This window comes from Pan troglodytes, chromosome 3 (assembly GCF_028858775.2).
Source record: "Pan troglodytes isolate AG18354 chromosome 3, NHGRI_mPanTro3-v2.0_pri, whole genome shotgun sequence".
In the NCBI taxonomy this organism is placed as follows: Eukaryota; Metazoa; Chordata; class Mammalia; order Primates; family Hominidae; genus Pan; species Pan troglodytes.
Window position 1 is genome coordinate 156,987,352 of NC_072401.2, and position 22,122 is coordinate 157,009,473.

At 36.0% G+C, this 22,122-nt stretch overlaps 1 protein-coding gene across 1 annotated transcript in view; it reads left to right on the forward strand.

The window, feature by feature from the left end:
• The first annotated feature begins 392 nt into the window (after positions 1-392).
• NPY2R (neuropeptide Y receptor Y2) overlaps positions 393-22,122 on the forward strand; it is a 43,594-nt gene continuing 21,864 nt past the window's right edge. The window contains exon 1 of the mRNA XM_009448436.5: positions 393-586. The gene's annotated coding sequence lies outside the window, so the exon portion shown is untranslated. The remainder of the gene's footprint in view (positions 587-22,122) is intronic.

The window sequence follows — 22,122 nt, forward strand, 5'->3', positions numbered from 1 at the left end:
GACTGATTCCATATTTTTGCAATTGTGAATTGTGCTGCTATAAACATGCATGTGCAAATGTCTTTTTTGTATGATGACTTTTTTTCCTCCGGGTAGATACCTAGTAGTGGGATTGCTGGATCAAATGGTGGATCTACTTTTAGTTCTTTAAGGAAGCACCACACTATTTTCCGTAGTGGTTGTACTAGTTTACATTCCCACTAGCAGTATAAAAGTGTTCTCTTTTCACCACATCCATGACAACATCTATTATTTTTTGATTTTTTGATTATGGTCATCATTGCAGGAGTACGGTGGTATTACACTGTGGTTTTGATTTGCATTTCCTGCAGGCATTTTTAAAGCACTCCAGAGGATACTAATGTGCAATGAAGATGGAAAAGCATGGCTTTATGCCATATATTGTCTCACTTATACCACAAAATTTTGGTACACCTCCAAATTCTCTTAGCTATGCTCTCTTTTCTCTGTTTTTTTTTTTTATTTCATGGTTAAGAAGGCATAAAGATTACGTATTGAGGAACCATATTCATTCAGATAAAGCCACAGACACGAATTCTCATGGAAGCCTATCAAACATAAACAGGTAACTAAATGTGTTTTTCTCTCTTTTAAGCAGTATCTTAGTTTTGATTAATTTGGTTTTACTTCCTTTGTGTTGCTTAAAAGAAAGATTTTATTTCTCCTGCAGTCTAAATTCATGCATGAAAATGTTTCTACCTCCAGTGCTTATGTACTTTAATACATGTTTTAATGCTTCAATAAACAGCATTTAAACTGTTTAGGTCATTTTGGGATTAAGTTCAACTTAATCATTTGTTCAAATGTTAGTATGAGCTGCAGTTTTTTGACATCTGTAGGTGATTCATTTACTCCATTTCTGAGCATTAGACAACTAGATTTTTCTGGCTTTCTGATCAGAGTTCTTGCATTGATCTTTTTCAGAAAGACTCTGGGATTATAACATGGAAATAGTGAATTTCTGACTGCAATTGGTGTTGAAAAAGCTAAGAACCAAGTTTCCCTTAAATAATTAGCTCCATATTCAAAAGAATTAAAGTGTATATACCAGGTACTGTTATAGGTATCTAAATGTTGTCTCATTTATTTCTCATAAATATTCTATTCACATTTGCCAAATGCTATGATTTCCATTGCAATAAAATGGGTGAGAAGAAGGTCTCCTAGGTATTAAGTGATAGAGCTCAGATATTTGGACAAGGAAATTTGGCATATCATTGGCTGAGCTTTATATATATATATATATATATATTTTTTTTTTTTAAATCTCTACTTTAAAATCTGTTTTAAGTATTTGGATCAGGATATATTTCACTCAGTAAACAGCCTAAGAAGAGAACTTTTACTATATAAAGCATAAAGGAAGACTGTAGATTTAAAAATTACATTTTGGGAACTAAAATTATACATCCCCATTCTGGGAAGATAGTTCTCTTCCATCCCTAATAACTCTGAGATACAGCCATGATAGAAAAGAATTTTGGGAACAAGTGTAAAAAGTCTGAAAGTAGGTTTGAGGAAGTGCAAATTTGGAGAGTTCAGGAAAGAAAGGATGTGAATGTAAATTTTCTGATATTCAGGCATTGCCATGAATCAAATAATTACTTCTGATAACATGAAAATTATTACACAATACTAAATTTGACCATACTCATTTTTATTCATTATGACTCTTTTACTACAAGGGTGTAAAATTGCATTTAATAAAACTGAGTTATTCTGAAACTATTCTCTAATAGAGAGAAAATTTTAAAATCTTTAAAAATGGATTTGGATCTTAATCTTCTATATGAAAGGGAAAAGATAATTCATTTGTGAAGCCTTGGGACCCACCTTGCTCTTCTATCATAATTTTCCATAGTTAGTTTGAGAGAGTCTTGCACAAAATATGACTGAAATGTGAAGCAGCAATTTTAGCGTATCATTAAGGCAAATTTTGCCAACCGAGTACCATTTGCAAAAAAACAAGATTCGGTTTTGCCATTATGATTCAGGGAGTATGAAGAAAGAGAAAGAAATGATGCAAGTTCAGTATAATCTGCTGAAGTATTTGTAAATACACAGGGGAGATACAGTCAGTGAAAACTGCATGTATTTAAAGTTTTTAAAAGTGGAATAGAAAATAAGGTCGACTTACCTGAACATCAGTTAAACCCCAATGAAGAAAGAAAGTTCTATCTGTACTATCTGTATTAAAACCAACCTCACTTCTGCTGTCTGGTCATGCTTTTCAATATCCATATCTTAGCCTAGTCTTTAGTCCTGTTTTTCTTGGTGTTGCTAAGAAAATGGAAAGATCATTTTATTTTATGTGTAATTAGCAGATTTTAATGTTGGTAAAAGTAGTTAGTTGCAATATGCATATAATAGCGATTTGTCAGCTTTTATGTATAATTTTTGTTAAAAGCCTATTCTCAAGTGTAGTGTCAAACAAAAATGACAAGATACTAATCTACTAGCTCATCTTTGCTCACATGTCTGAGAAAGTGATGTGTACTAATTTTGTTTGTTCCAAGTGATAGTGGTTAAACCGATCAGTTCAAGCAAAATATAACAATAAAGAAAAAAGAAAAGAAATAAATAAAGAAAGAAGGAAAGAAAGAAAAGAAAAAAGAGAGGGAGGGAGAGAGAGAAAATTTAATGGGTCACACACACTTGGGAAGGGCCAAAGATCATGCCATTGAAATGGGCCCAATCATCTCATAGAGCTGATATTTATGGGATTTTTTGAATAAACATACAAGTTAACCTTCCTAATTTTAAAACTTGAAATGTACATCTGTCTCATCTGAGTTCCTACCTCAGGAAAACAAACTTCAGCCAAGGAAATAAAACTTGTCCGATCACCACATCCAGACAATGAGATGTCAGACATCTTATCCATCATGTTTGCTTCCTTGCCCCTCTCTAATTCCTGTTTTCCCTGCTATAAAAACCCCCCAATTTTAATTGGTTGGTGAGATGGATTTGAGACTGTATATCCCTTCTTTTGGCTGTAGCACCCTATTAAAGCCTTGTCTCAGCGACTGGAAGTCTTTGCAGTGAGCAGCAGGACCCAGTGAAGCTCTGGCATTTCACTAACACCAGCAGCCCTGCCTCTTTCCCTCCATCTCTCAGTCTTGCGTTGAACTCTGTTGGCTTTCTTCTCGGGCGGGGTCTTTCTATGTGGTAGATGGCCACTGGCAGATCAAGGAATATAATGCTCCCATAGTGATCATACAGCCTTGTTTGCTCAGGATAGTATGTGTTTGTGCCCAATGTGTTAAACTATTAAAAGGTTCCCTTTCTTCTGTTTACATGATAAATTAGGTGGTTACCCTACCTGATTGCCGGTGCAGCCACCATATTAGGATACATAAACACAACTTCAGCTTTGTGTCCCCACAGATCTTTAACATTTACTCAGTGAGGGTAGTCTCTTCTGCCCTTGTGTAGTAGTCTGTTCATGCTGCTTTGGCAAAACTGCACACACTAGATAATTTATAAAGAATGGGAGTTTATTTCTCACAGTGGTGACGGCTACAAAGTCCAAGATCAGGGCACCGGCAGACTTGGTATCTGGCGGGGACCCAGTGTCCCTTCCAAAATGGTGCCTTGCTGCTGCATCTTCCAGAGGGGTGAGCTGTACCTTCACATGGCAGAAGGGACAAAGCGGGAGGAGGATGAACACTGTGTTCCCATGGCAGAAGAGCAGAAAAGGGCCTAAGCTAGTTCCTTCCAGCCCTTTTTATCACATAATCACTTCCTAGAAGGCCCCACTTCTTAATACCACCAGAAGAGAAATTAAGTGTTAACACATGCATTTTGGAGAGGACACATTCAAACCATAAGATTCTGACACTGGCCCCCCAAATTCATGTCCTTCTCACATACAAAATACATTCATTCCATCCCAGTAGTCTCCAAAATGTTAATTGATTCCATCTTCCACACAAAAGTGTAAAGTCCGTGTTCTCACCTAACTGTCATCAAGTCAGAGATAGGTTAGACTCAAAGGTGTGTTTCTTTCTTAGGCAAATTGCTCTTTAGCTGTTAATCTGTGAAATCAAACAAGTTATATGCTCCCAAAATACAAATAGCTAGGCAGAAACAGGACCCACACTTCCAATCTAAAAGGGAGAAATAAGCCAGAAGAAAGGGCTAATGGGTACCGAGTAAGTCCCCAACTCAACAAGGCAAACAACATTAACTCTTAAAGCTTGACAATAATCTTTGACTCCATGTTGAACCTCTGGACACACTGGGGTCCCCACCAGTTCAACTTAAATGTTTCAGCTGTCACTCATTTAAGCCCCCTGCCTACAGTTTTCCCAGGCTGGTGCTGCATGCTGGTGGCTCAATAGTTCTGGGAGTGCAGGCATAGCCCTGCTCCCATGGCTCCACTGGATATTGCCCCAGTGGGGTGTCTTTGTGGTAGCCCCAACCTTGTGTTAGTTTTCTGCTTGTGCTTTCTGAGGGATACTTCAAAATCTAGGTGAAGGCAGTCATACCTCCCCAGCTTGTGCACCCTACACACCCATAGAGTTAGCACCACATGTATGCCATCAAAGTTTACAGCCTGTATCTTCCAGAGCAGCAGCCTTAGCCACACCTAGGTCTGCTTGAGCCACCACACCAAAAACCCCTGCCTTTTATCACCACCACATTGGAGGTTAAGTTTCACCATAAATTTTGGAGAGAACCTACCTTCAAACCATAGCACCTGGTTGGAAACTTACCTCATATGGCATTTCTGCTTACTCTGAAGTTATAAGCAGGTCTATGGTTCTGTGTAGTCACAAAACAGTCTAATTTTAGTTATAAGAATATTTCTAGTCTAAGAATTTAGTTGCTTGCTTTGAAGTTTCTTCAAATATTCTTCCTCCCCTCCCACCAAGCTAAGGCCAGAGGTTGGCAGCTACTTGCCTTTGAAATACTGTGAGATCATCTGCTCTTGTTCCTCATTCACACCTTTCCTTGTATCTTAACTACTGTTTAAAAACTACCAAGATGAATGTCAGGGGAAGATGAAGCTGTGTTAGGTTAACAGCTCTCCTGGAAGAGGCAGTACCCAAAAAGTGTGGGTTTCAAGGCAGCAAAATGTGGCAGTAAATATTTATCTTGTTATCAATTTAACTCCATCTTTGTTCAAGATAATTTTAATTCTTTTAACTTTATTGAGACTCATTTTACTGCTTAGCATGTGCACTAGCTTGATGTATGTTTCATATACTTCTGAAAATATGTACACGAAGTTATAAAGTAAATTTTTATATAAATGTCAATGAGGAGGAATTTGTTGATACTGCTGTTTAAGTCTTCTATAACATTTTGGTTTTCTGTCTACTTGTTCTACAAGTACTGAGAGAAGAGGTTGAAATAGGCAACTATATTTGTGTATTTTTATCATTTTACTATTTCAGTTGTTCATATATTTTGAAACTTATTTGAAGCATATTAAGTGTGCGTGCATTTAAAATTGTCAAATCTGAATAAATAGAATGCTTTATATTTATTAATGAAGTCCCCCTTTGTCTATGCTAAAATTACTTGTTCTGAAGTCTGCTTTGTCTGATATTAGTTTTCATTAAATTTGGAAACCCTGCAGATATTTCTTCAAGTACTTTTGCTGTTTCTCCCCTTCCTCCTTTTGGAACTCCCATTGCCCAAATGTTAGACAACTTGATATTTCTTCACAGGTCACCGAGTTATTGTGTATAATTAGTGCTTTTTTCTCTATATTCTTCATTTTTGCTAGTTTCTATTGCTTTATCTTTAAACTCACTATACTTCTTATTTCCTGCAAAGACCAATTTGCTGGTAATTTCATTTAGTGATATTTTTATTTTTAGTACTGTATTTTTCATATCTAGAAGTTATCTTTTTCATATGTGCCATTTTTTCTCTTAATTATGAACATTAATGTTTCCAATGACAACCCTGAGAATATTCAACATAATTGCAATAGCTTTCTTAATGTTCTTGTGTGCTAATTCTATCATATCTTTATTTCTGTTTATGTCTGTTATCTGACATTTTCCTGGTTATGGGCCATATTTTCCTGCTTCATTGTATGTCTACTTATTTTTGACCGGATGCCAGATATTGTGGATTTTTCTTGTGTGTGCCAGATTTTGTTGTATTCCTTTTAAGTGGTGTTGAAATTTTTTGGCAAGCTGTCAAGTTACTTGAGGGACAGTTTGATTCATTTGAAGCTTGCTTTTAAAGCCTTTTAGAAGGCTTGTTTAGAGTAGTCACTACCCTTGGGTTTATTTAGCCCCCACTTCTATGATATGAGCAATTTAGGATCTTCACTGACTGCCCTGTGTATACAGTGAGTCTTTTCAACTCTGGTTAGTGGCAACTCATATATTTTCTGCCCCGGTATGAACTCTTGGGAGTTTTCATCTCTGGCAACTGCTGTTTCCAAGGAATTTGTCTTATGTTGGCTCATGCGAGCTCACTTTCTGCATATACAGTTTGGGTTTTAGTCAAGACCCAACAGGACCCCATGCAGATTTTGTAGCCTTAACTGCAAAGTATCCTCTTTTTTGATATTCTATCCCACAAATTCTAGATTGCTTGATCTCCCTAAGGTCTGGTCTCCATCTCCTCAAGTCAATAAGACCAGTGGAAGAATCTCACTCTCTCTTCCATCATCTTGAAATTTTCTCTTGGAAGAAAGCTGATGAGATCATAGTATTCATTTCAGTGGTTTGCTTTGTCTGAGAGACAAGTCCTATACTTTCTATTGTCTAGTATGTAAACATAGTTTTTTCTATATTTTATTTTGTTTTTTTTTCATTGCTTACAACAGAGGGGTGATTCCAGACACTGTTACTTTCTTTTCCTATTTTTTTTCTTTTTCTTTATTTTTTCTTAAGATGGGGTCTTGCCATGTTGTCCAGGCTGTTCTCAAACTCCTAGGCTCAGGCAATCCTCCCACCTCGGCCTCCCAAAGAACTAGAATTACAGGCATGAGCTGCTGCACCTGGCCTGAAACTGTTACTTTCACATGGAAGCAGAAATGCTGCCATCAGTAATTTTAAAAATAACATTCCTGCTATGAATTTTGTATTTTTTATAAACTTTAGATGTGCAATTAGGAAAAACTTTTTTCTTTTAACACAAAGAGTGCTAACATCCACTTGTCATGAAAATTTGCTTGAATGCAGTTCATTACACAGATGATTTTCTACATCTTTCCTCAACTTGAAACAATATGATTGCTCAGTGGAATAGATTTTTTTAGATATTCTTTCATTATTATACTTCTTATACCAGTTGACAAGATAATTTTTACCAACTTGCATGGCTTACACATTTTGTGATTCTGTTATTTTGTGATAAACAATACAGTTTTATCCTTCTGACTATTTTTTTCTAATATTCCAGGGAAAAATTGAGGTTTCCTAAGTCTTCCCTTAAATCTTGGAACTCTAATATATATATTTGATGACTATTTTTTCTTTGCAAAGTCTTCCAATTAGGCTTCATGTTTTTTACAGTTTTTGTGTTAGAATAGGCATGTTAGTAACTGTCTATTTGTATGAGAAATAAGAGCATCCAATTTTAAATATTTTCTTGATTTTAACATTTTTATTTATATTTGACATTTTAAAACATATTTATTTATTATATATAAATAGATTATATGTGATAGTAATGTCTATACATTCGAACTGATGAAATTACGTTTTATTGGTGATTCAAGTAAAATAAATAGTCTAAAAGTCAGTGATGAGACTTTATCAAAATGGTGAGCAACTGTTAGTAAAGTTGAAGACATAAACAAATTATAGTTTTCCTTTATTTGTATTACTAGAAAAGTCAGAATGAATAAAACTGTGCAAACATACTTTGTACTTTTTACATGACATGGAGGTCATTTCCAGGATCAGTTATAGGGTAATTGTAAGCTCTTCACATGCACAATTACCCGGTAGTGCATTCAAAAGTTACACAGTACATGGATAACTTCTTATAGTGAGGAACTGCGCTGATACTTCAGGATATCTAGACCCTTTTGATCTCATTCACTAAATGATTTTGGTACCCTCCAATCCACCCATCACTGTGGCTTCCAAGAAACCCTCACAAATTTCTGAAGCACAGAATTTAGGATGTTATCACCAGTGGTGTGAAATATTCAAAGAGTTGGGGAGAAATAAACATTGGAATACATATAGAATATGCCAACCATTCACCTATCTCTTTAAGGATCTTCTGTAAAAGAGCATTAAAAAAAAAAAGGTTACTATGGTCTGGATGTTTGTGTCCCCTCAAAATTCATACATGAAACCCTACCTTTAAAGGTGATGGTATTAAGAGGAGGAGACTTTGGGAGACGATTAGATCATAAATGGGATTAGTATCCTTATAAAACAGGCCTAAGGGAGCTTTTGCCCCTTCCACCAAGTGAAGCCACAATGAGATGTTGTCACCTATGCACCAGAAAGTGGGTCCTCACCAGACACTGAATCTGCTGGCAACTTCATCTTGGACTTCCTAGCCCCCAGAACAGTGAGAAAGTTGTCTACAAACTACCCAGTTTATGGTATTTTGTTTTGGCAACCCAAATGGACTAAGACATTCCACACCAAGACATTGACAAATACATTGGTGGGACTAGCACAGACTTCCATAACACTCATGGTAGTGGGTCTTTGTAGAGGAAGGATGAACATGAACAGGTTACCATTAAAATGGGCTCTCTGAATTCAATGGGGATGATGGAATGTCCCAGTGGAAGGAATCCAAAAAAATACAACCTGACTGTGAGGTGCAAAGTGAGTGTGGTTTCCCCAATAAGCAGTAGAACTAAAGGGATAAGCAGAATGGTTTGTTTCACAGAGAGAATAACTAAAGGCTAATTAATCATGGGCTCCTTAAGACCAAAAGAGTTATCAACCATCTAAGTTATTATCTAAGTTAAATTATATAACTCCTTGATTCCAACCACATTGCTCCATCCTACCCCTCACACCACCATCAAAAGGAAAAGCATTTTTAAAACTGGGTATAATTTGAGTCAGCTACCATGTTTCTGGAGTCCACTGGTCTTAGCTGTATATATATTTATCCTTTTCAGAGTTTAAGACAAATTGCACTAACTACCCCTAAAAGCAATATGCATCTGTCACTTGTGGGTGTCTTTGGATTTCAGAGGTAACACAAAACTGCATTTGGTCATGTTTCCCAAACTAATTTAGTGATAATTCAGAAATTTGAAATGGGGCCCAGAGAAAGAGAAGTTTTGGTGGCTGCATCATGGAATACTGCAAGCTGATGTCACTTGGTTCTTTAGAGTCAACAGAGTGAATGATGTTTAAAGTGTCAGTGCTATGCAGAGCCTCTCTCAGGCCACAATAGGAGAATCACAATGAAGTTCTCTTGGGTTTTAAACCAAACTTCTCTTGGTCGAAAAATATTATTTTAAAATAATAGATTTTGACCAAGAATTATTATTCTTGGTTTTAAATAGGAACTTGGAAGAGAGTGACCATCTGAACATGGGGCACAGAGAGAACATTCAACCCAAGCTCTCTGTCATGAGCTGTTCTAGGTTTTTGTTTGTTTGTTTGTTTTTTGAGATGGAGTCTCGCTGTTTCGCCCAGGCTGGAGTGCAGTGGCGCGATCTTGGCTCACTGCAAACTCCGTCTCCTGGGTTCAAGCAATTCTTGTGCCTCAGCCTCCCGAGTAGCTGGGATTACAGGCGCCCATCACTATGCCCGGCTAATTTTTGCATTTTTGGTAGTGATGGGGTTTCACCATGTTGGCCAGGCTGGTTTCAAACTCCTGACCTCAGGTGATCCACCTGCCTTGGCCTCTCAAAGTGCTGGGATTACAGGCATGAGCCACCATGCCCGGCCGAGCTGTTCTAGTTTTATTAATCTGTTAAACCATAAGTTCGGGTGTTCCTCGGAGCACCCCATCATCAAGTAAATGTGTTAAAAGCAATTCTGTGGCCTGACCAAGTAATGAATATACAAGTTGTATAACAAGTTGTATAAGCAATCGTCTCACACTCTCTCTGTGCGGTGCCTACTTTGCTAAACAAACGCCTCCATTTCAGTGCACATTTATGACCTCATGGGAGAGTTCCTTATGACCTCAGGGCTGAGGAGGAAATATAGGAGTTTTATTTCCAAATGACTTCGCATAATAATCTGGTTCCAACCAGAAATGAAATGCTGTCGTTTTCACCAGCTAAGGAAGACTCCAAGAGACAGCCTGGAAGGAAATATACTTCAAGTTGAGCAGAACTTCAAGTGGAACGTATGGTTTTCACTGTTTGTTTGTTTGTTTTTCTGGAAGAAGAGATGGCCAGAGGCATGGATCTACATACATTTATGGGCAATTTTTAATGATTTTTTTAAAAGGATTAGAGAAATGAGGATAAGGAGACTTGCAAGAAGAAGGCATCAACGGATGTTTTACAAAGGGCCTAGAGTGTGAGGAAATGAGTGAACCATTGGAACCACTGGAATGCTTGCTCCAATATTGAAAGCATCCAGCAATTATGTGGACAAGACCTCCTGCTCTGCACAGTGCTTGCTTACTGGGTTCATGAACAAAATGACAATAGTGGTAGGGATTACACATGGACTCAACAACATGGACTGCCCTGCAAAACACTATACCCTCAAAAGCCCCTAACCAAACCCCAAACCTATATACTAAGCAAATCAACAAGCCATTTACTTCACAGTGAAAATGACAACTGTAAGTTCCATCCTTAGTAAACTCCATCCCCTCTCTTACCTACAAATGTGTCCATGTCACCCTTCTTCCTCCTGTCTCCGCTTTAGACTCAGAATAGGAGCTGTACACCCAGTTTAGGGATAATACCTTTCCTTTACTCTTGATGATATCTTGTTCCATTTTATTCAAGGCTTAGCTATTATTCCTTTTACCCTTTCTATGGGTCTTTTTCAGGTACACTGAAGTTCCATCTTATTTAAGAAGAACCCTCTCTTGACACTGAACCCCATCTCTAGCCTCAAACAATATTTCTCCTTTCATGCCCAGATAAGTCCCTTGACAGACTGGCCTACCCTGATTGTCTCTACTTTCCCAAGTTGCTTTTACCCTGAAAATCCAAAGTTAATCTTTATACCTGTTCTTACTAGACTAGAGACATATAATATCAAGTAATTATTAAACCCAGAGAAATAATTTCTACGTGGAGATGTTTTAAGGTATCTCACATTAGACTTTGAGAAGCCCATACTACTTGTATTTATTCCAAGGCTAAAAAACAAAGCTAAGTATACTCTCTCAGCCTATAAGTAAAGTTGGGTGGATTTCTCTGTCCTAGAGATCCTCCAAAGTACACACTCTCTCTATCAGGAATGACCCATGAAGCTGGGGCCCCCTGAGCCATAAAAAAGGTCTGAGACCTATTTTCTTCCATTGGCTTTTCAGGCAGTGGTTTCATATACTAAGTACAATCATTATTTCTTAGTGTTTTCTTTGTCATATCTGAATAACTGAGAATCATTCTCAAATATTGTGCTGCGTGATAGCCTTTATTGCACAATCTATTTGTCTAATTGTGTCTGGTAAAATGTAATACAAATTATTATTAAACCTATGCAAGTAACTGTATTGTCATGAAAAGTAAGGGAAAGCAGTCAAAATATTTGTTTCTGAATTCTGTCAGTGAAAATCAGATACTATGGAAAAGATATATTTCATTTTATTTTTAAATACATAGTCTGCTAAATTATATATATATTATATGTATTTATAAAAAGTATTATAAAAACAAAATTGGAATGAGAGAGAGTAAAATTCCTGTTAGGTACAACTATATATATTTTTTTTATTAAAAAAAAAAAATATATATATATATATATATTTTTTTTTTCCTGAGATGGAGTCTCGCTCTGTCACCCAGGTTGGAGTACAGTGGCACAGTCTCGGCTCACTGCAAACTCCACCTCCCAGGTTCAAGCAATTCTCCTGCCTCAGCCTCCTGAGTAGATGGGACTACAGGCGCCTGCCACCACACTTGGCTAAGTTTTGTATTTTTAGTAGAGACAGGGTTTCACCATATTGGCCAGGCTGGTCTCAAATTCCTGACTTTGTGATCTGCCTGCCTCAGCCTCCCAAAGTGATGGGATTACAGGTGTGAGCCACCGCGCCCAGCCAACATATATTTTTAACAAAAATTCCTTCAATATTTCCTCTAAACATAAAGACATATTATGATAGTGAGGTCATTAAAACACCTCCAAGGTCTTCCAGTCTATTCTGTAGTCCCTGAAAAATTTATAGTAGCAACATTTTACCTGTACAAAATTATCCTTTGATTTAACATTTCTCCCCATAGAGTTCTTATAATACTGTTAGTAGTAATTAAGAAATATGGAGCATTAAAAAACTAGTTATTTCTATATCTCTTTCTTCATAACGCAAATAAATGATTTTTTGACTCCCTGGAGAAAATCTCTAAGGTAGTTTTAAATATTAAAGAAATGCATTTTTTTTTTTTTTGTAAATGGAGGATCTAATTTTGGTACAACAAAAATCAAACAAGTTTTTGAAAGTTTCTTGTCACTTGATTAAGAGAGAATCATGTGTGCCTGGTGAATAATAACTGCCTATCTATTTAATCAGTGTGTATTATAGTTTTTTAAGAAAGCATAAAAGACAGTCACACCATCTATTGTAAGAAATATTAACTTTTTCAGGGGTGAGTGAAATGTGTTTTTTTTTGTTTTGTCAATAATCAAGGACATGATAAAGCATATACATCATGTTTACACCTCTGAAAAGTGACAAGAGCAACAGTACACATTCATTAACAAGACCAGAAAGTATCGCCACTCTGTATCATACTAAGACTAAGAATCAAAGGGACATGTGTTAACAACTATGCCTTATGATCAAGCTGTCAGTGTTCTTTCCTACTTAAAATTTACCCAGGGATCCAAAGATTATTTATTAGCTAGACTTAATATTAGTCCAAGTTTACACAGTTAATTAAGAATCTTGGATGTCATGTTTTAAACTAACACATTAGAAAACATGATTCTGCCTATATAAAACAATTTGTCAGACTTGTGACTCAATTTAGTTTAACACAGCTGTATATTAACCATAAGGATAAATCATATTTTAGGTTATTTGATTAGTAAAGCAGTGTAAGAAATTTAGTAAGTTCAGATGAACTAGTGTCAACTAATGTGAAAACAAACACAAATCTGAAAATCACATCAAGAAAAAGCCATATAGCTGTGTTCATTTTTTTATTTTTTGTTTATATTTTTAAATTGACAAATTAAAATTGTATAGATTTATGGTGTACAACATATTTTAATATATTTTTGCATTGTGGATTGGCTAAATCAAGCCAATTAACATATGAATTACCTGATACACTTGCTATTTTTTTTGTGTGTATGGCAAGAGCACTGAAAATCTACTCTCTTAATAATTTTCATGTATACAATATAATGTTAGTAACTATACTCATCATGATACACAGTAGATCTTTAAAATTTATTCCTCCTAACTGAAATTTTGTGTCCTTTGACCAACATCTTCCTGACCACTCCCAGCCTTGGTAACCACTGTTTTACTCCCTGTTTCTGTTAGTTCAAATATAGCTGTGTTTTTAAATCAAACTCTTTCAAGTAATGTGATTTATCTAAGAATTTACCTGGACTGTATAAACTTGGGTTCTTATATAAAAATATTTCTTGGCTATCAGTTAAAAGAAAAAATTTCCTTAAAAGTCTAACACATATAAGTATGAAAAGTTCAGCTTCTTTATTTTCTACAATTTTGGAGAAATATGAGATTTATGTCAGTCTTATTATTCTCTATGAAGTAATTAGAACAGAGCTCCTTTAATTAGAGGAACTTCAGAATCTAATTAATTGGAACCTAATGGAAGTAGGAAATAGTTTATACTGATGCAACAGATAAAGGTTTTTCTCAGTTACAGATGTGCAGGCACACAGCTTGCAGCTCCACTCTCAGCCGTGGGTAAATTAATCACTGAAACGCACTACATCAGACCCCAGAGAGATGTCCTCCTTTATAGTGGCCACAAAATGATTCCTTAATTGATTTGTGTGAACAGATAGAATAAAATAATAAGAAAGTAAACTCTCTACTATTTAACATGCAACAGAAAATAGATCCCCATCATCTTGGCAGGAATCACCAAAAGGTCAGATCATAAATCTGGTTTTCTGGTCATTGTCGCCGTTATTGAGGAATAACATTTTGTATGTGCAAATGGAATGAGACTCTAAGAAAGACAAGAACCAAAGACACAAAGAAACAAACCAGTAGATATAAAACCTAGAGAACTGGAGAGTCAGCAGAGGTAAAATTTGATTGCTACTTCAGGAGCAGCCTGAGAGAGAGAGAGAGAGAGTCTTGCCCTTACACAGTGCAGTTTAATTGGCTTCATTAAGTGAATTCACTTGGACATCTTGGCAGTACCTCCAAAGGATAATTTTCAAAATGTAAAAATAAAATAAACACATGGTTCATACAAATATAAACAGCATGTGTCAAATATTTTCTTCATCTTATTGATGAAAGAGTAAAATGGTAAGGTGAGTTCAGAAACTATTCATGGCTCCCATCATTTGTAGTTAATTTCATTACAAATAAGATTGTCAATGTAGTTGCAAAAAATGTTTAATGTCGTACAGAAAAATAAGCCACAACCTTTGTCTTTTCCATGAAAAGAAATTGCAACTGCAGTGGACAAAAATATGCAAGTTAATATGTAACCTAAGTCTAGGACTTTTAATTTGTTGTCAACAGTGAGCAGAATGAAGAACATTCTCCTGGATAATGCAATAAACCTTTGGTGGGCCTGGCAAACAATGCTTCTGAATATCATTGAAAAGACATGCCATCCACTTTTTTTTGAGGCCCTATTCCACATAACACACCTCATAAGCACTATGAGTACAACAGATCTAAAACTAAATCCATTATTATTTTTCAAAACATGTTTCTCTTTTTTACTTCCTCTTTTGGTTAGTGGCTTCACTATACACTCAATGACCATGTCCAAAGCTTGATAATCAGGCTCTTTCCTCCCTAACCTCATTCCCCGTACAAAAGAATCACCTGTTCTATGTACATTATTTTTTCAAAGTTTTTGAGATCTTCTTTCTAAGCTTAATCCTTGCCAAATTTTTGCATCCTAAAGTCTCTGATTCAGTGTTTTCAAACTTGTGTGTGCATCAGAATCACATGAGGTGAGTTGTCTGTAGACTCTAAGATGGTTCCTGATTTCCCCTGTCTCCCAGTATTCAAGCCCTTGTATAAATCCCCCATCTTGAGTATGGACACCATGTGAATTGCTTCAAAACAGTCAAAAGCGGCAAAGGTGATGGGAGGTCTCTTCCATGATTATGTTACATATGAGTAAAACTTTCCTCTTGCTAGCAGACTCTTTCCCTTGCTGACTTTAATGAAGTAAACCTCCACTTAGAGAGACCTATGTGACAAGGGACTGAAGAAGCCTCCAGGCAACAGCTAGCAAGGAGATGAAGCTCTCAGTCTGACAACCCACAAGAAACTGAATCCTGCTAGCAGCCATCTGACCTTTGAAGCTGATCCTTTCCCAGTCAAACCTCAGATGGGACCCCATATTTGTCCAAAATATTAACTGTCGCCTTGTGAGATATCCTGAAGTAGAAGACGTGGATAAACCATGTCCTAATTCCAGAAACTCTGAGATAATAAATGCTTGTTTTAGCTGCAAAATTTGTGGTAGTGTTTTAAGTAGTAATAAATAACTAATAAGAGAACTTTTAAAAAATACAGGTTCTCAGACCTCTTTAAATGTGGGATGGGGACCAGAGACCTGCAGAGCTTTTTAAAAGCACTTCATGTAATTCTAATATTACGATATGCCTGATTTGTGAATCACTGTTCTAAGTCACATCCCTCCCTCCCATAAAATGTTTACATTGCTACCAGAATATTCTTACTAAATCTCAGAAATGACCACACTTTTTGTGTGCTTTAAACCTCTCAATGACTGTACATTATCAATACAATAATGCAACTAGCTGGCCTAGAGTACATCACCTTCAATTATGCAGATATTATGTACCTCCTCAGTATAATCTTTTACCATTTCACCAAAGGCATCCTGCACTATATGGAGCCAGTCCCCTGTGTCAGCAGTAACTACATCTCCATGAATTTGCTAGTGTTTCCTCTGCTTAGAAATTCCTGTCCTCTGTCCTAGCCCCCATCTGTTTGTATCTGGTAGATACAAATAAAATGTTAAATCTTCTGTGAATCATATATGTATTATAGGACTTATCACCTTGTGACATAATTAATTTTTAAAATGTATCTCTTGTCCACTAGATGGTGGGCTTTTGCATGGGCTAGACTCAAAGTTATGAATCTTTTAAAGTAGCATTTTTATAAGTTATATATCTATTGTATACATAGAGCAAAATTCATGCTACAAAGTTATTGTTCAATATAACATAAAATGAATACAAAATATATTTGCTCAGCCCTAGTTGCTTATAAAATGCCATACATACCATCTACAACCAAACCAGGAGTAGGGACCCTACTCCTATGTTTCCTAATTCAATTTTTTATAAATCAAATAATATAGGTGGCTTTCATTATTTATAGGAATTCTTCAGTAATTCCATTGGAAAGCAAAAAATCCTTCTGAGAGCATGTTACAACTTTACTTTTGCATATCCTTACTCTTTCTTTTCTTTAAGTTATATTGAGCTATTTGTCTTTTAAAGCAGAGTTCATCCGTATTTAGTGATATCAAATTATACATTTGAACAAATGCTTTTCTCTCTCTGGAAGTCACTGAATGTACATCAGGGCTAATGCTTAGATTTTTAAATCCTGGGAGAAAGAGAAAATGCAGCTCAGGCCCACATGTAGATAGACACTTAAATGTTTTCAAAACCAATGCAATGACTCTGCAAGAATTGCATGGGCAACATTTGAATTCAAGTAAAATTTTAAAAATCCATGTTTCAAGTTAAATAAAAGGTATACCTTTCTGATGCTCCTAACTGCTAGGAAAAATGCTAAGATTAAAGAATGACTCTATTAGTTGAGAGTGAGTTAGATACCTGTTTTCAAGTATTGCATCATTTCCTTGGAAAGGTCACAAATATGGCTATTTAGAGTTTTGAGTTTTTAAGAAGAACAGAGTATAGAAAACATATTTTGTGATCAGAGCATAGATTAAATAAATGATCAACCACTCAAAAGAAAACAGGTAACACAGTTTCAAAACCACCTTTCTCTTATTTTTGGCTTTCCCAAGCCTCAACTTCCTGTACTATATTAGTGAATAAGGGACAGATAGAGTAAAATAAAAGGAGGGTGTTTATTATATATTCTTGTTCTGTTCTCAAGTACTGTCATGTTTTAAATTAAATACTTGAAATGTATAATTTCTGTACAAAATAGCAAATGCAGTTGAAGAACTAGGATAAAATCATGATAATTAGCTCAGAAATTCATTCAATGACGTAAACCAGAATTGCCAAATATCAATAGTAATTTACCTGGAATTTACCTGGGTGCACCTTCAGAGCTTTAACGTATGAGGTTATGTCTATATTGGTCAAATGAAAAGGCAGGCGATTCAATATCCAAGCATCTTTCTTACTAAGGGGAAAATAAGCAAATTGGTAGTTTTTCTATGTTGGCTCTCTCATTGTTACACAAAAAGCATTTAAATAATTACTGTTTGTGTTTCTCACTATATGTTTCCAATTCACAAACTTAATTATATTTTCAGAATTTAAATTTCCTTTGTCAAAAAATAACTATTGTTTCTTAATTATCACAGAATGTTATTGCTGGAAGAGAGTTTTGAAGTTATCTATTTCATTGTTTCTCAACTAGATGACTACCTGTTCAATTGGAAATGATAAAGCACATTTGCGTTTTTGAAACCCCTAAACTAAGAGAGCAGAGAAGAGGCAGAATAGAAAGAGGTGAAGAAGAGAATGGAGATGCATTCTCCCAAATGTTGAAAGAAAAGAAAAAGACACAGGCACTTAATACTTTGCTGAGTGGATCTTTGTTTGGTTAATGCGAACCTAGCTCCACATTTCATTTTCAGGTGAAGTGAGGACCATAAAATCTCACATTCTTTGTCCAATAGGAGGTACAAAAGCACAGGCATTCCCTAGCCAAGCAAGCTTTCCACCTTACCACCTAAATGTAATTCTCATAATCTTGGAACTGTAGCCTAACCAGAAGACTTTTCTTTCTTTCTCTTTGCCCTTTTCTAAACTTATGTGAAAACTTTCCCATTTTTTCAGACATCTGGCAAATGCATAGTGAGGTACACTGAAGTACCATAAATCTAGATGCCAAAACACGTTTCACATTAATGTTTTCTACTTCTAATGGGAAAATAAAATTTATTAGAGGTAGATACTTATGTTTTCTCCTTCTGTAACTAAGTGGCAAACCCTTATTCATCTTTCAAATCCTTGCCTGAATTTCATCTCTACATTCTCAGTTTTCCTAGGGAACATTAACCATGCATTTTACTTTGCTGGACTAAATTTATGGCTTGTGGACTTTCTAATGTACTTATAACATTGCAAGTTATTTTTCACATGTCAACACTTTAACTAGACTTTAAGCCCTTTGGAGCGAGAACTGTCACTCTTACTTCAGGGACTGGTAAAGTGGCTGTCACATACTACATACCCCATAAATATTTTATTTTAAAAGGTTGTTTGATTATTTGTAGGGCAATATGGATTCTAAAAATCATTTATGTTTGGTGAATTTTAAAGTCGCCACTTTATGCATCATTGTATGCAAAATATCATTTTCTGAGTGAATTTTCTGGCGATACTTTCATCTTATCTTTCTGAGTTCCAGTATTTATAGCATTTTTCTGTAAGGTAGGGGTATCAGTGTTCAAATCCATTTTACCTTAATCATGAAACTGCAAAATAATTCTGGATCACAAGTGCTGTCTTTCAAAACAGGATTATTATAGTGTTCAAGACAGCTGCCAGAGATGAATGCACTTGCTTTGTTTCGTTAGCTGACCTGTTGATGTAACCTGTGGTTTTATATTTAAGAAGGCATAAACAGTTTGCAATTTTGTATCTGTTAGAACCAACTCCAAGAGGCTGGCAAATAGAAAATAATTTCTATTTGAAATTATGTCACCTGTCTGATTTGGGGTGAGAATATATTAGTGAAGACATTGTGAAAAAAAAGGCCTAGTAGCTTGCTTATGACCATTCTAATCATTGCACAGGATAATTTGTAATGCTCAATTTACATTCTTGATCTAGGTATTTATAATAATTTTCTAAGACAAAAAAGAGTCCATTTCAGTCCGCATAATATGCAATTTTCTATAGACATTCCTTGCTCTTAGTAAATATATTTAATATCTCACACACAGTTTTAAAATTTTCAAAATTAATTGCTTAACAGCTTTCAATTTCTATACTCTATCATTGGTTTAAATACCCATCAATGAGTAACCAAGAGTTTCATAAATGTAACTTGAAAATATGCAAGACTTCAAGAGAGGCACAACTCTTACGACTAACATTATTGTGAGAATAAACCATTTTCTCAGCTCCAAACCTCAAGACAGCTAGTGTTTTCTAGACCCAGTCTCTGGAAGTGAGGAAGAGGAGAAGGAATCATTTCTGTGTAGGCTGTAGAAGGACAAGGCCCAGTGCTGCCTGTTGTGGGTAATAACCCATTTAGATTTCCATTCATCTGGAATATCTTTTCTGGTATGAGTGTCCATTTTAAGTAGGCAAGAATGGAGTAGTAAGGGAGGTCACAATAGTTTTTTAAAAATCTGGTGTTTGAGAGTAAAGATGTTATGAGAAGGGATTGTAGGATCAAGCAAAGGTATTTAACTGAAAACTGACGAGTAGAGGAAGGAGGCAAGATGTCCATTTAATAATAATAGCCAATATTTTTTGAGAGCTTACTCTGAGCCAAATGTAGAACTCTTTAATCCTAGAGACTATATATATATATACGGTCCCATTGAATCCTTACAACAGCTTTATAGGTTCAATACCATTACCCCTCTTTCACAGATAAGAAATATGAAGCCCAGAGGACTTGTCCAACTAATTTGCCCAGAAGCCTAATGGCTAATGGGTGGCATAACAGGTATTTAAATCCAGGCAGGCTAAGTCCCCAGCCCATTTACACATAATCACGAGGCCACAGCTATCTCTGTTAGATGTGTGAGCCATTATTTATCCAAGGTGCAAGCAGGAATTAACTTCAGAAATAAGGGCTCGCCTGAGAAATGGGATCCAAGGAGAAATGGAAAGATTTGTGTCCTTGAGACAGAGGGAAATCTACTTTCCTTAGATGGTGGGGTGGATAACTTGTACCTAGAAGAGGAGATGACAGCAAGAAGGAGAGACTTGTTCAGTATTCTCTCTAAGAGATGTGAGGTCCACCTAGGCATGGCACTGAAGGAACAGAGAGTAGGACATTAAGAGGGATGAATAGTTCGTGCATCCATAGTTTTACCTGCTAATAGGAGGAATATTTGGAACACTCACTATCTTTTCCTACCTCTCTAGTACATACAAATGTATGAGAAACATTTATTGACATCTGTGTGTAAGAGGCACTGTGCTAGATGCTGATGATACAGTGGTGGATGAAACAAACATGGAAACAAACACAGATGAAACAAACGCAGAACCTGTCTCGTGTTCTCAAGGTCTAGCTGGGAAATAGGTATTCATCAAAGTGTAAAATAATCACATTAAAATGTGAAATTGAAAGTGCTACAAGTGTCAAAGAGAGACACACAAGACTAAGAGCTCTCTGATAAGGAAATTTAACCTGCTTAGCATGTTAATGGACTGTTTCTCTAGGGAAGTGAGTCTCTGACTTTTTAAAAAATATACATACAGTGTTTGTTTGTCGACTGTATCTCGACAAAGCTAGAAAAATGGAAGCAGATGGCACACATTTTCGTTTGTGCAAGATGAATAATTCCTAGAGATCTACTGTACAGCATAGTCTTTATAGGAAATAATAATTGTTTTATATATTTTTTTCTTTTTTAAGTTTTATTTTAGGTTCAGGACATACATGTGCAGATTTGTTTCATGGGTAAATTTCATGTTGCTGGGGTTTGGTGTACCAATGATTTCGTCACCCAGGCAGTGAGCATAGTCCCCGACAGGTAGTTTGTTGACTCTCACTCTCCTCTCACCCTCCATCCTCAAGTAGGCCCCAGTGTTTTTTGTCCCCTACTTTGTGTCCATGTGTACTCAATGCTTAGCTCCCACTTATAAGTGAGAACATGCAATATTTGACTTTCTATATCTGCATTAATTTACTTAGGATAATGGACTCTAGCTACATTCACTGCTACAAAGGACATGATTTCATTCCTTTTTATGGCTGTGTAGTATTCCATGGTGCATATGTACCACATTTTCTTTATCCACCACTGATGGGCATCTTGGTTGATTCCATATCTTTGCTATTGTGAGTAGTGCTACAATAAACGCATAAATGCATGTGTCTTTTTGGTAGACAATTTATATTCCTTTGAGTGTATACCTGGTAATGAGATTGCTGGGTGAATGGCAGTTCTGAGTTCTTTGAGAAATCTCCATACTGCTTTCCACAGTGGCTGAATCAATTTACATTTCCACCAACAGTATATAAGCATTCCCTTTGCTCTGCAACCTCTCCAGCACCTGCTATTTTCTGACTTTTTCATAATAGCCATTCTGACTGGTGTGAGATGGTATCTCATTGTGGTTTTGGTTTGTATTTCTCTAATGATCAGGCATTTTGGGCATTTTTTTCACATGCTTTTTGGTCATGTGTATGTCTTCTAACTACAAAGTTAATTAAGCAAAGAGATGTATCCCCAAGAATTTACAATGGATAACTTATATCTACAAATAATTTTATCAGTGGAAACTAAATGTATTTTAACATTAAATCTGTATGAGCAACAGGAAATAAAGAACTCTGCAGCAGCTTCTGAAGAACATAACATGTCAACCTGAATAATTCAGATGACATTCTCTCTCTCTCTGTCTCTCTCTCTCCTTCATATGTATTTATCCCTTTATTTATTGGCATATTCGC